The 13520-nt window shown below is 42.8% G+C and overlaps 1 pseudogene; it reads right to left on the minus strand.

Annotated features, from left to right (window-relative positions):
* Positions 1-4888: 4888 nt before the first annotated feature.
* On the minus strand, positions 4889-5007 carry LOC120598392 (uncharacterized; annotated as a pseudogene).
* Between the last annotated feature and the right edge of the window lie 8513 nt (positions 5008-13520).

Raw genomic sequence — 13520 nt, forward strand, 5'->3', positions numbered from 1 at the left:
GTTGAGATTTAAAATTTTGTTGACACTGGTGAGTGCCCACTTCTGGACTTGAATGCAAACCTAACCTGCTGTCCTTCCCCTTCACCTCCTCACCCAGCTGAGCTGTTCAATGAGCCTTTGTTCTGCCTTGTTGTGTAGCTCCCTTTAAGTTCATTGTTAAAACAGAAAGTCTTACTGGGTGCGTTTTAAAAGAGACCTTAGGAAGGGGCCTAGAGGAGGATGTGGGATGGGGATGGCTCTTCCTCCTGCCAAGACCTTTGAAAATAATTCCCTCGAAGTCTCCTAAAACCCCAGATCTCTACTCAGCAGCCCCAGTCTACCAGGTAATTTCCAAAGCCCCAGCCTCGAAGGCTCACAAATCCTCTGTTCATGCTCAGACATATAAATTGCATTAGAGGAGAGGAGAACTATGCGTCTGGTGGTGTGATTGCTGAAGAAGAGAAGGCACTGGAGCTCAAGTGCACACACGAGCACACGCACTCTGGCCTTGGCCCATCCCCAGCAGAGCCCAACTGGGAGGCGGGGCCTCTCCAACCCTCTTCAGGCTGAGAGAAAGGAGCCCATTTCCCTTTTAAGAGTGCCCTAGATGTGGGGGAGAGGGATCTCCTGCACTAGCTGGTATACACACACTAGCTGGTCATTGTTACTGGTATTAACAAATTTACTCCAGAGGCTCGGGCCAGAGGATTGATGGAGTGTATGGGGCAAATATCTTTTTTTGGTAGACTGCTCAAAGAATCCTGATTTGTTTTCAGTGCTTCCAACTCGTAGTTTATTAGAATTCTAATGAACAAAATATTTTTCAATCCATTCATGTTTATCTTGAACTCCTGATCTGTTTTAGGTCCTGCGTGGGGTTCTAAGGATACAGAGGTGAATTGGAAATGGCCCCTGATCTCAACTTCTCAGTCTAGAGGGGAAAGCAGACAGCAAATGAAGTCAAGGACTTAATAAAAAAGGCTCTGGACAGGTTTGGAGGCAGAGAAATCTGGGTTCACATCTCGTGCTTGCTAGTTGTGTGGCTTTAGGCAAGTCATTTTAATAAATAAGCTTCTATTTCTTCATCTTTAAGTACAAATCTATACAGCACAGTTGTGTATGAAAGAAAAAAATGATTGGCACAGTACTCAGGACAGAAAAGATGTGCCATACATGCTACTGATTATTAAGAGTAAATATTTCCAACTGAAAGATTCAGTGAAGGCTTCCTGGGGAAGATAGCATCTACATAAGACCCTAAAAGATGGGTAGATTTTGACATATAAGGAGCCAGGAAAAGTGGTTGTTAGGAGTTAACAGAAGGGATAAAAAGGTGAAGTACAGGGCTTTTTAGGGCAGGGAAGTTCTTCTGTAAATACTGTAATAGTAGATACATGTCATTATGCATTTCTCAAAACCCACAGAATGTACAAAACAAAGAGTAAACTCTAATGTGAAATATGGATTTAATAATAATGTATTGATATTGGTCATAACAAACATACCACACTAACACAAGATATAAATAATAGGGGACACTGGGGAGCCGAGGTGTATGTGGTAATTCTGTATTTTCTTTCTGATCAATTTTCTGATCAAGTAAACCTAAAACTGCTCTAAAACAAACAAACGAACAAACAAAAAAATAAGCCAGAAAAGAGAATACTAGACAAAAAGACCAGTATACACAAAGGCCAGGTGGCAGTGACATGTGGCTGGAGCATGAAGTACCTGGGAGAACAGTGAGCCAGAGAGGTAGGTTAAATACCATGTTAAGGTGTCTATGCTTCATCCTGAGACTACGGATGGATGGCAAAGATTTCAAACAAGGTGCCAACATGCTCAGTCTGCACTTAAGGATGATGACTTAAGATGGCCACTAGACAGACCTGAAGCTGTAACAAAGGGCAGAACAAGAAATGATGACGATCTGAGTTAAAACAGGAGCAGTGGGGTGGAGAAAAGGAGCCAGATGTGAGGAATATCCTGAGCCTGTCTTGTACACGCCCGACCTGGTGATTGATGGACTGACTGACTGATTGATGGGAGTAAGAGAAGGGGAGACGTCTGGGAGAATGCCTGGGTTCCGGTTTATGCTAGATGGGGTGGGGGAGGCAGAGTCTTTCCTTCAGAGATCTGGAATGAAGAAGAGGTACGTCTAAAGATAAAAGGACCTGGCCAGCTCCCACACAGTTTTGAAAGACCATCATTTCAGATGTTGTGCAAAACACTTTGTGGAATTCTCTTGATCTGGCCCGTTAGGACCAACTGAGGGGCTCACTACCTACAGACACGGGCCTAAGCATGCCTGCATGGACACTCAGCCTGTTACAGAGGTCTTTCCAATGCTGAGCTGAGGGTTCCCTCCCTGTTGCTTCCCTCACTGGACCCACTCTGCCCTCGGGGATCTCATAGGGGACCTGCTCTCCCTGCCCTAGGACAGCCCCAGGGATCTGTAGACGATGCTCATATCTCTTGAGTCTGTCTGTCTTTCCTCATCTGAACAGCCCCAAATCCTTCACTTGTTCTAGCATAATACAGTTTCAAGGTCGCCCTCCCCACGCTAGACGTACTCCAGGACACAAAACCCAAGAGGGTCTGGTACAGCCCAGAGTTCGTAAAAAACTCACCTCCTTCCCTCTAGACATTATTCCACCACTAGCGCAGCCTGAGATCCTCTTAGCCCCTGAGGTGGCCCCTCATATTTCCCGGCCACCTCCATCAGCTCCATCACCTGAGCCCTTCTCTCATTTATTTCTCTTGAGCCAGAATTCTGCAGTTGGCTTTTCAGGTCCAAGAACAGGACTTGATATTAATCCTGGATAAAGTCCGCCTTGCTATAGAGCCGCCTACAGGACAAGCCAGTCGGAAACTGGAACATTGAGAGCTCCAGCCAAACCCTTTTGAGAACTTAAAAGTGGGTGTGGGGCAGCCGAGATGGTCGAAGCCCTGCTCTGGCCTTAGCTCCTCCATCTTTCACATAGGCATGAATAACATCTGCTTTCTGCCAACCCAGGAGAAGTGACCATACCCAAGTGAATAAACCCCATCCCCTAGAAGTCCCAGGCTCTGAGAGGTCAACTCATACCTCCCTCTGCTGCTGGGTAACAGAATCCCCAATCTATCTGAACAGAAAATCCCACGAAAAGCTGTGATGTGCAAGCAAGCATCTCCATCACTTGGTGACACACAACCTTCCTAGGGCAGAGCATTCTGGCGGCTACTAGTGACCCTTGGCCATGAGGAATTATAAAGCTGGGCATTTGAGGCCTGGAAGAAGTTCTCAAAGCCAGTCAGGGCAACAAGCCCGCCTCCTCCCACCAGCCAAGGGCTCTCAGCACCTCAAAGTCATCCCGCATCCTTGCCCCGTGGGAACCTTGCCATCTCTCCAAGAAACACCACTGTGCTGTTCTCAGCCCAAAGCCATATCTTGAAGCTGATTAAAGGTCTAACTTGCTTAGTTGGCCCCTTATTTCATTCAATATTTGGTCCACTGGAAACAACAAATTTAAATTTAGGCAGGTGATGTTGCTGACCACAGCAATGATCTAGAAGACAAACCTCAGGGTCACTTACCTTTAAAATTCAATTTGTTTTGATTCATCAAACGCTAATATAGGGTTTAAGATGAAGTGATCAAAAGTGACTTTGGCAAAATGGCAGAGAAAGGATCTCCAAAAACCCTTTCCATACAAGCAATGAAAACGGTAGCAAAAATGGTCAGAATCAACTTTTTCTGAACTCTGGATATTAATCAAAAGCTTGCAACAATCCAGAGAACATTTATTCAAGAAAGCTTATGTCCCTTAAAAACTCGCCCACGAAGGCACATAGCAACATTCTTCATAATAAGCCCAATCACAAAAACAACACAAATGCCCATTAACAGGTGTAAAGATAAATAGAATGTGGTAAATCCGTATACTGGAATGTTATTTGGCCATAAAAAGGAATGAAGTGCTTATGCATATTACGACATGAGTGAACTGGAAAACACGTTAAGCCGAGGAAGCCAGTCGTAAAGGACACATACTGTATGATTCCGTTTCTATGAAATATCCAAAATAGGCAAATTAATAGGAACAAAAAGTAGATTAGTGGTTGCTAGGACCTGAGAGGAGTGGGAAATGGGGATTAATGCAAATGGATATAGAGTTTCTTTTCAAGGTGATGAAAATTTGCTGGAAATAGATAATGGTGATGGCCGCACAACCTTGTAAACATAATAACCTTGTAAATATAATACAAAACAACTTGTATACATTTGAAAGGTGAATTTTACAGGATATCAATTATATCTCAGTTTTTTAAAATACCCTGTAAACTAAAAATAAAAACAACAAAAACTAAAAAGCAACAATAGCATAAAACATAAACTATATATGTTCCTCTCCTGTTTAAAATTCTTCAATAATTCCTGCTTGTTATTAGATTGAATTGGAGCCTGCGGAGACCCTCAACCACACCAGTCTCCCTGCTGTGCACTGAAGCCACATTGGCTCGGATTCTGTTCCGGTGTTGGTGCCCTCTGTCTGGGCTGCACATTCTCAACCACCAAGTCTCAGCTCACAATCTCCTACTCTGAGAGACCTTCCCTCCTTGTCACTGCCTTACCAGCCCGTTCATCAACTCCACGGCACTCTGTTCAGTGTACATCCACCATTTACGATTTGCTTCCTTGTGTGTTATCCTTCTCTGGAGGATAAACTCCACGAGGACAGGGATTTTGCCTTCCTTGTTCACCACAGCGCAGGGTGAGTACTCACCACATGCTTTTGATAATAATAAGTGACATGTCCTCTCAAAGCCTGTTTTCATTCAGAATTAAATACTTTCTAATATTTCATTCTATTCCTTGCAATACATCATTTAGTCTGATTGGTCCCTTGCTTAGAATTTTTTTTTTAACCACCTACAGCACCTGGTATTCCTAGGCAGTCTCCCATCCAAGTACTAACAAGGCCCGACTCTGCTTAGCTTCCAAGATCAGAGGAGATCGGGCACGTTCGGGGTGGCATGGCCATAGACTTGATTAGAATTTCTTGAATTGCGTGAAAGATATACGATGAAGTTGAGGGCTGGGGATATGATACTTGTCTGATGATGGGAAAACAATTCCCTATTGGAACATCTCCGACCAGATGAAATATCTGCTCTCCTACTGGCCACGTTTAGTAGCTGAAGAGGCACCAGGAGAGACTGCCACCTGACAAGGCCCTCACCTTCCAGGCAGAATGACTTATTTTCCTTATTTGGGGACGACTAAAGTGAGCCTGGCTGACACCCTCCCCCCATTATGTGACTGCCCAAGTTAGCTGTAAGTCATGCTTTGCCGAACATAAACTAGGAGGAAGGGCTCCTCTTGGGTGTTGGTCAGGGGATCCTTCCAGATATTCTATAGACAGTTTTTTCTTAGCTAGTATCAGCCCCTTCCTCAAGCCAGACTTCTATGCAATTTCTCATGCAAATGTCTCTATTTCTCAGACATGTAAAAGATGCTCACTTAGATTGTTTCCATTATTTTCACTAAGGCCAATACTTCCTTCTATACACATCCCTGTGCACACACATTTGCATTCTTATCTGTTTATTTCCTCAGGTACATTTTTTAAAAGTGAAATTACTGAGTTCAAGAATATACATACTTTACAGCCGCAGACATATTACTCAGTTGCCCTCCAAAAAGACTGAACCAACCTATGCTCCCAAAGCAGTATATAAAGTCCTGTTTTTTGAAAGCATTTCCCAAGAACTTTTTATTCTCAAATCCTACTGCACCACATTTCACTTTTCACGGAGATTGGAAGTAGACTCCCTCTCTCACTAAGGAAATTTGGTGGCAGGGAGGCCTGTCCTGTAGGGGAGCAGAGCGGATGAGGCCAAGAAGGGTTCTCGAATCCTGGGTACCCCTTGGGCAAACAGAACCAAGTGTCAGATGGCCACCCTCCCTCCAGGTGGAAGTGCCCAGAGTCATGGCTGCCCCAAGTGCCCAAGACAGCAGAGGAGAAGTTACCAACGACATGAGACAGCCTTTCTGCGAGCCCTTTAAACATTCCAGACATTCCCACAGAGCTGCCTGCGGAGAAGCCATGCCAGGCCTTTCCTCAAACTGTTCTCTCTGTGTCTTTCCCCACCACCCCATGCTCTCAGTTCTGCTTGTCAAAGTTGGGCTCATCCTTAATCAAAGAAAAGCCTTAAGTACCAAGAGAGCTCTGCTCTCCCCCATCAAAATGGCCAAGATTTTTAAAAAGAAAATGGTGTTGGCCAGTGTGCAGTGAGATAGGGGTGCTCCTATGTTGCTGGTGGGTCAGCAAGTATCCAAAACCATAGCAAATGTTTACACTCTTATATCCCAGGAATTCTACTCCTTGGAATCCACTCTAAGGGACTAACTAGCCAGATGCCGACATAGGTTTTATGCACTAAGATACTCACTTTAGCATTATTCATAGTAGCAACAAATTTGGAAACAACCAAAATATCTGATGATAGTGAAGAGCTTACGCAAATTCAAAGAACAGAATACTAACAGCCATGCTATATCATGTTTTTGAAGAGTATCGTATGACACGGGGAAAGACTCTTGACATATGAAATGAATGAGGAGAGTGCTGCCAAATTGTACGTATACAACGATTTCAACATTGTCAAACACAGGTAAGAAGTCTGAAAGGTTAGTCACTAAAGGTTTACAGTAGCGTCTCTGGATTACGTGTGGTTATAATTCTCTTCTTTAGCCTTTTCTGTATTTCCCAAATTTCCCATTAGGAGCATATATTACTTTTAAATTGGAAAAAACATATTAAAAAAAAAAAAAGTCCTATCATTGTCCAAAGCTCAGCTTAGATTGCACTTTTTCCTGGAAACCCTTGTAACGGATGTGACAAGCGTTTCAAAAGATGTAGCCATTAATGTGACAAGTTCCTGAAACTGTCAGATCTGGTCATTGAACTTTAGCCTTTGCACTTTCTTTTGCAGCACCGTCTCAGTCTGTTTTGCTTTAGAGTTACTTAATAAAGTGCCCACCTGCTGCCCGCTCCCCAGCCTGTCCTCCAGATGAGAACCAGAAGGGCAGGGTCAAAGTCTCTCTCTCTCTTTTTTTTTTTTTGTTCTGTTTTTCTGGGGCTGAGTACAGTGAATGCTTATTTAATTTGTTGAACGTGATCAATCAGATTGTCCAGAAAATAAGAAATTCTATTGTATTCTGAAGATCTAGGTCAATGGAGCTCATATTCTAAGATAAAAAGATGCCAAGATTAGGATCAAGACCTCTGCTTCTAGAGAATGCAATTAGCGTTAATGTAATGGCTAGGTGGAGAGCCAGAGGAGGGAAAGAGAAATTAGGGGGATCGTTTTAGAAACTATATAAATGTCTAACCAATGTACTGTCTACTTGAAACTAATAAAATAAAATTAAAAAGAAAAAAAAAGACCTCTGCTTCTAACCATGACTTGTAAGAAAGGGCTCAGCCAACCTCTGCACAGTGAACCAACAGTCCTCCCTGGCTCACCGTTCCTTGTATGCACTTGATGTCACTCTTGGTCTCTGGGCCATGCCCTTCTCCTTCCAACCTCAGGACCTTCCCACCTGTTTTTCTTTGCATGGAAGATTCATCCTCTTCCAGCCAGACATCATCTTGTTATCTGTCAAGTTCAACTCCATAATAAGCTGGCTTTGTATCCCCTCTCTCGCTCTTTCTTCCTTTCCTTCTTACCTTTTTCCACAATCGTCATTCTATATTTATGAAAACATTTGCTTTATGCTTATCTCTCCTGCTTCTCTAGACTCCCCAGAAAGTCACGTCTGTCTATTATGGCTGGACCCAGCAACTGGCGCAGAGCTTGGTACAATCGTGGGCTGAATAAACGAAAAGGGATAGATGACATGGAAAGGACCTGGCACTTAGTAGGCATTTTTTCCTATTTCCCTCTTTCCCCAGATCCCAGAGCTGATCCAACTCCCTGCATTCAAGCTGATGATGTGGCATCAGAATTTTAGAGCCAGCCAAGGTGCAGAGAGGCTAAGAGGTGTCCAGGGCACACAGCTTGTCTGTGGTAAGATGGGGTCTGGGGCCCAGGCTCCTGACTCTCAGCATAGTACTCCAAAGCGCCAACACAGCGGGGTTGGCAGCAACCCCAGGATGGGCTCTGCTTTCCCAGTGCCCAAATCCTTTCCAGGGGACAAGCCTTGATATGGGAGAAGGAAGTGAATAAAGTCTTTCATGCTGCCATTTATCACCAGAGCATGGACCCAGAGCTGCTGTCTGTTTGGATCTAGCTCAGTGCAACAACAGTCATCTCTTACATCTTTACAATTGCATTGTCATTTTCAAAGCTTGTTCACTTTTGTTATTTTTAGCCTCACAGAAATCCTGTGAGCATAGGCAAGCAGCTGATTAACCCATGTAACGTGTGAGAAACAAGAGGCCCAGAGAAGTGTGTCATTTTGACCAAGGCCACAGGTCAGTAGAAGAGCCAAGCCTGGAAGCCAGGCCTCCTGATTCCTAATCCACGGCTCCTTCAGTATTTGTAACATCCAACCACGACACTCAAATCTTTCTTTGTGTCTTATAGCACTTGTTAGTGATTTGAAAAATGGCTGAGAAAGGAGCTGATGGGGTGATGGGTCTGGCTCCCTATGACTCTGGCTGTCTCTAGGCCCTGGTTTCCATCAGCCCTATCACATGATCTGGTCTCGTGGTCTCAATCTCGTGGTCTCAATCTCATGGCTCACATTCCTTTCCTAGCCCCTCTGCTCTAATACTGACACTGATTAAGAGCAAAACAGATCCTGTATTCTCCCTCCATGCACAGCCCCTGCTAAGCAGGCAGGACAGGGACAGGGAAGCCCAGAGAGTGTTTTTTGATAAAATCAGGACCCAGGATTACATGTACTGGAGAGGCAAGTGCAAGCACTTTCTGGTGAAGAAGATTTCGGTCTATGGAAGGAGAGGAAGAGAGGGAGAGAGGGAGAGAATTCAGAACTTTAAGAGTCTACTGTAGAGTTCATTAAGAACAAAGAATGATATACTGGGAAAAGACCAGCTTGGGTGTTAAATTCTGACTTATAGTCAGATTTTAACAGTGTAACCTTAGGGAAGCCACTATACCTTTCAGGGCTTTAACTTTTATATTCGTAATATTGCACTGGGTGGGGGGTGGTGGGGAGGTGTCAAGATGTCAAGCTCCAGTCTTCCCAATTTGTTTTGACTGCCCCCCAAACTGTCACTGTGACAGTTCCCACAAGTACCTTACATGAACGATCACTTAGAAAGTATCTAAAGACACACTGATATTCACCGCAGCATTATTCATGGTGGCTAGGACATAGAAGCAACCGAAGTGTCCTATGATAGATGACTGGCTAAAGAAGCTGTGGTGCATATATACAATGGAACATAACTCAGCCATAAGAAGAGATGAAATGCTGCCATTTGTGACAACATGGATGGACCTCGAGATAAGCATGCTAAGCAAAATAAGCCAGATAGAAAAAGTTGAAAATCACATATCACTTATATGTGGGATATAAACCTAGAAGCAACAAACGAATAGGACAGAGACCCATGGACACGGACGATAGACTAGTGGTTACTAGAGGGGAGTGGGGAGGGGGAAGATAGATGGGGTAAAAGTAGCCAAATATGTGGTAACAGAAAGAAATGTAACTATGGGAGGTGAACACACAATGTAAATATATATATGTCTTACTATTAAAATGTATAGCTGAAACCGGATTTCGTTAACCAAAGTCACCATAAAATAAATAAATAAATAAATTGAAAAACTGAAAGAAAGAAACAGAAAGAGAGAGAGGAAGGAAGGAAGGAAGGAAGGAAGGAAGGAAGGAAGAAGAAGGAAGGAAGGAAGGAAGAAGGAAGGAAGGGAGGAAGGAAAGAAGAAGAAAAAAAGGAAGAATGAATCCAAAGAAATTAAGTCCTCATTATCTGGGGCACCTTAGAACATCGTGCTTAAGAGCATTCTTAGAAGCCGAACCCCCTCGGTCCAAATCCAAGTTTGCCACTTGTTAGCTATGTGACCTTTATAAGCTATTAAACCCTTCTGTGTTTAAGAATATTAAAACAAGAATAATATTGGTACTATTGCATAGAGTTTTTATGTGGATCAAAGGAGTTAATATAAATAAAAAACTTAGAATAAGACCTGAAATATGGTAAATGTTCAGTGTTATTCTTATCATTATCCAGCAAAATCTGATACTCTCCATTCCACTTAAATAAAATCTACTGATAGCTGAAGCTTTCCCTTGGCCAAAATGTTAAAAACTATAATTACTTTGGACATAAATTAAGAGCCACAATCATTATTTAATATAAATCTTTCTAAAACACACGATGAATGTCTTGCTTTCTTAAACAGTAACTATCAATCATACATTGTTCACCTTTTCTCCTGACTCAGGCTCAACAAGAATGAGAGGTCACTGTAAACTAGGTTATTTCTAAAAACCTTTCTGGTCTAATTTCTAAGATCTCACAGGTAAAATATCTGAAGAAAGCTCACCTCCATTTTTGGATGGTTTGTGACACAATCCTATCATAGCCCAGTCCCTTGGGGTTAGATAGCACCACACATTCCCCTTGAGAGGGCGGAGGACCTGGGAGCTTAGTGCCCTCCCTGCCCATCCCCTTCCAGCTGCTGTGCTGCCTGACTCTCTAGGGTCTTCTATGGCTCAGCTTCACGGACCACAGCAAAGTTATGCTCCCAGCCTCCTGTGCTCTCCCAACGTGTTGAAACTGAAGCTTGTTAGGCAAGAAATTTGGCCCCAGTGGTGCCAAGGATGGCAGTCTGCCCACTGCCCCACTGTGTGTCAGGCTTGCCCTGCAGGTTGAAGCTTGCTTCTCTTCTACCCAAGGCTTGGGTCACACCAGACAGGGACCATGGGGCCTCCTGGTTCCCATGTGGCCTCCTGGTTCCCATGTGGCCTGGAAGAACGTTTTCAGCAAGCCCATGCCAACCCCTTCAGGTCACCACTCTCTGTCCCTTCGAGGAGAGGCCCTGACTGCTGACTGGGAACCACTGACAGAAAATACCTTAATATACCAAAAAGGAGAATCTCTGGGTTTTCACAAATTGGGGAAACTCTGCCTCTTGAAACCTTACCTGAGACAAAGATAGACTTGAACTCTTGAAACTTAATGGGAAAAAATCTCTATGTAGGTCCAGAAAATGAAGGGACTATCTCTGCTCGAGATTTAGGGTCAGGCAAACAAGCCTGGTCCAAATGTTCAGTCAAGCTACCTAAACTCTCTTGCAAGATCGTTTTTTGTTTGTTCGATTGTTCTTTTGTTTGTTTAATGCTTAGCATGGTTTCTGGTATATAGCAAGCACTTAATAAATATTAGTTCTCTTCCTCTTCCCTGAGTCTTCTTCACTCTATATACCCCAACACACACACACACACACACACACACATGCATGCGCATGCCTTTAACAGGCTTCTCACACCCACTCTTCTCAACCAGGGCCCTGGAAACCTAGATTAAGGAATTAGAAAGTAGATAAAAGGACCAATCTACTTCCCATCACCTCCCTCTTTCCAAGTGTGACTCTTTCTCACCTCCCACCACACTACCAAGAAGACCCAGAATCCCACTCCCTCCTCCACCCCGGATAATAGCAATTATACCTAAAAATTATTGAGCACTTCCTCTCTACTAGGTGCTGTGCTAAACATCTTTCATGCATTCATTATTCCACCAGCCCAAAAGCTAGGTCAGGCCATCCTCAGGGGTCCCAGCCAGGCTATAAAGAGAAAGCTTTGGGTCTCCCTCAACATCAAAGCCCAGTCAATCCCTTTAGACAACACAAGCCCCAGAGATCCCCAAGCACATTTCCTGAGGCCGGAAATTCCTGAGAGGGTGCCTTTTACATTTAGAACTCTCCACATTCCACCTTTTAATCTTCACATTATCATGTAGATTTTTCTTTCCTGAACTGATACAGCAGTTTAAAAAAAAAATTACATTTACCATAGTCATTCTCATTGCTCAGTTTATCAACTTTGCTTTTCAGTTGAGTTTTACTGATTTTGACAAATTGAAACTACAATAACAGCTTTCTAGTCTTTTCAGAAATATAGCGACCCTCGACTCTGAAACTTGAAAGGAAAGGAAATTATCTATTTAAATAGACTGGTTATTTTGCCCATCAGCTCCCTTTCTCCTTTCTTTCTCTCTCTCAATACGTACTATCATAATTTCATAAGATGTCTCCAAGCAGTGTTTCCACTGTAATTAATTGCTCTTCACTCAAAGTGACACATTTAAGAAGCAAACTAGCACAAAGGAAGATATGTTTAAGAAATTGAGAGCTCAGTTAACTTTGTTACTGATTGTCATGAAAAAGAGTAGTTCTTCTTAAGAAGAAGTAGGATTCTCAAGAAATAAAGAACTTTGCCTCACTTAGGGGGGAAAAAACTACAAGAAACATACCAAAATGTTATCAGTGGTTACCTCCAAGCGATGAAATGATAAACACTTCCTTGCTTCTAATGCTTTTCTGAGCTTTCTAATTTTAAAAAATTAGGATGAATTATTTTTATAACAAAAAAGAAGGGAAAAAATGCACTCAGGGTGATGGCTGCTGAGATTAAGATGCATACCTAACAAGTCATTTCCCATCTCGCACTTCCTGTCTTTTCCTGGAGGAAACATTAGGGCAGAGGAGGGAGGAGATTATCATCAAGAAAGCCTGGTCCCCAGTGAGCAGATGGAAACTCAGAAGTTGCACAACTTGCCCAGAGTCACAAAGTCATGGACAGAATTAGGATGGTTCTTTGTCTAGGTTATCAGGTTACCGGCCCACAGCAAGGCGCTATATTTTCCCCATTGCTCAGTTCCAGTGAATAACTAGAGATCGCTCTAATCCATTCCAGAAATACAGCCTCTTAATAAAGAATAGGTTCAAGGCAACCTTACACCCATTAGGATGGCTACTATAAAGACAAAAACAAAATGAAACAAAACAAAACAAAACAAAACAGAAAATAAGTGTGGACAAGGACATGTTAAAATTGGAGCCCTTGTGCACTGCTGGTGGGAATGCAAAATGAGGCAATGGATATAGACAATAGTATGGAGGTTCCTCAAAAAATTAAAAACAGAACTACCATATGATCCAGCAATTCCACTTCTGGATATATATCTAAAAGAACTGAACGCAGGGATTTGAAGAGACATTTGTATAACCATGTTCATGGCCACATTATTCACAAAAGCTAAAATATGGAAACAACCTAAATCTCCACCAACAGATGAATGCATTAAACAAGATGTGGTATATACATACAACAAAATATTCTTCAGCCTTAAAAAGGAAGGAAATTCTGACCTACTACAACATGGATGAACCTCGTAGACATTATGTTAAGTGAAATAAGCCAGTCACAAAAAGATAAATGCTGTATGATCCCATTTATATGATACCTTGAGTAGTCAAATTCATAGACATAGAAAGTAGAATGGTGGTTACCAGGGCCTAGGGGTGAGAGAGGAAGAGGAATTGTTGTTTAATGGATA

Source organism: Pteropus medius, unplaced genomic scaffold (genome assembly GCF_902729225.1).
Source record: "Pteropus medius unplaced genomic scaffold, Ma_sr-lr_union100, whole genome shotgun sequence".
Lineage (NCBI taxonomy): Eukaryota > Metazoa > Chordata > Mammalia > Chiroptera > Pteropodidae > Pteropus > Pteropus medius.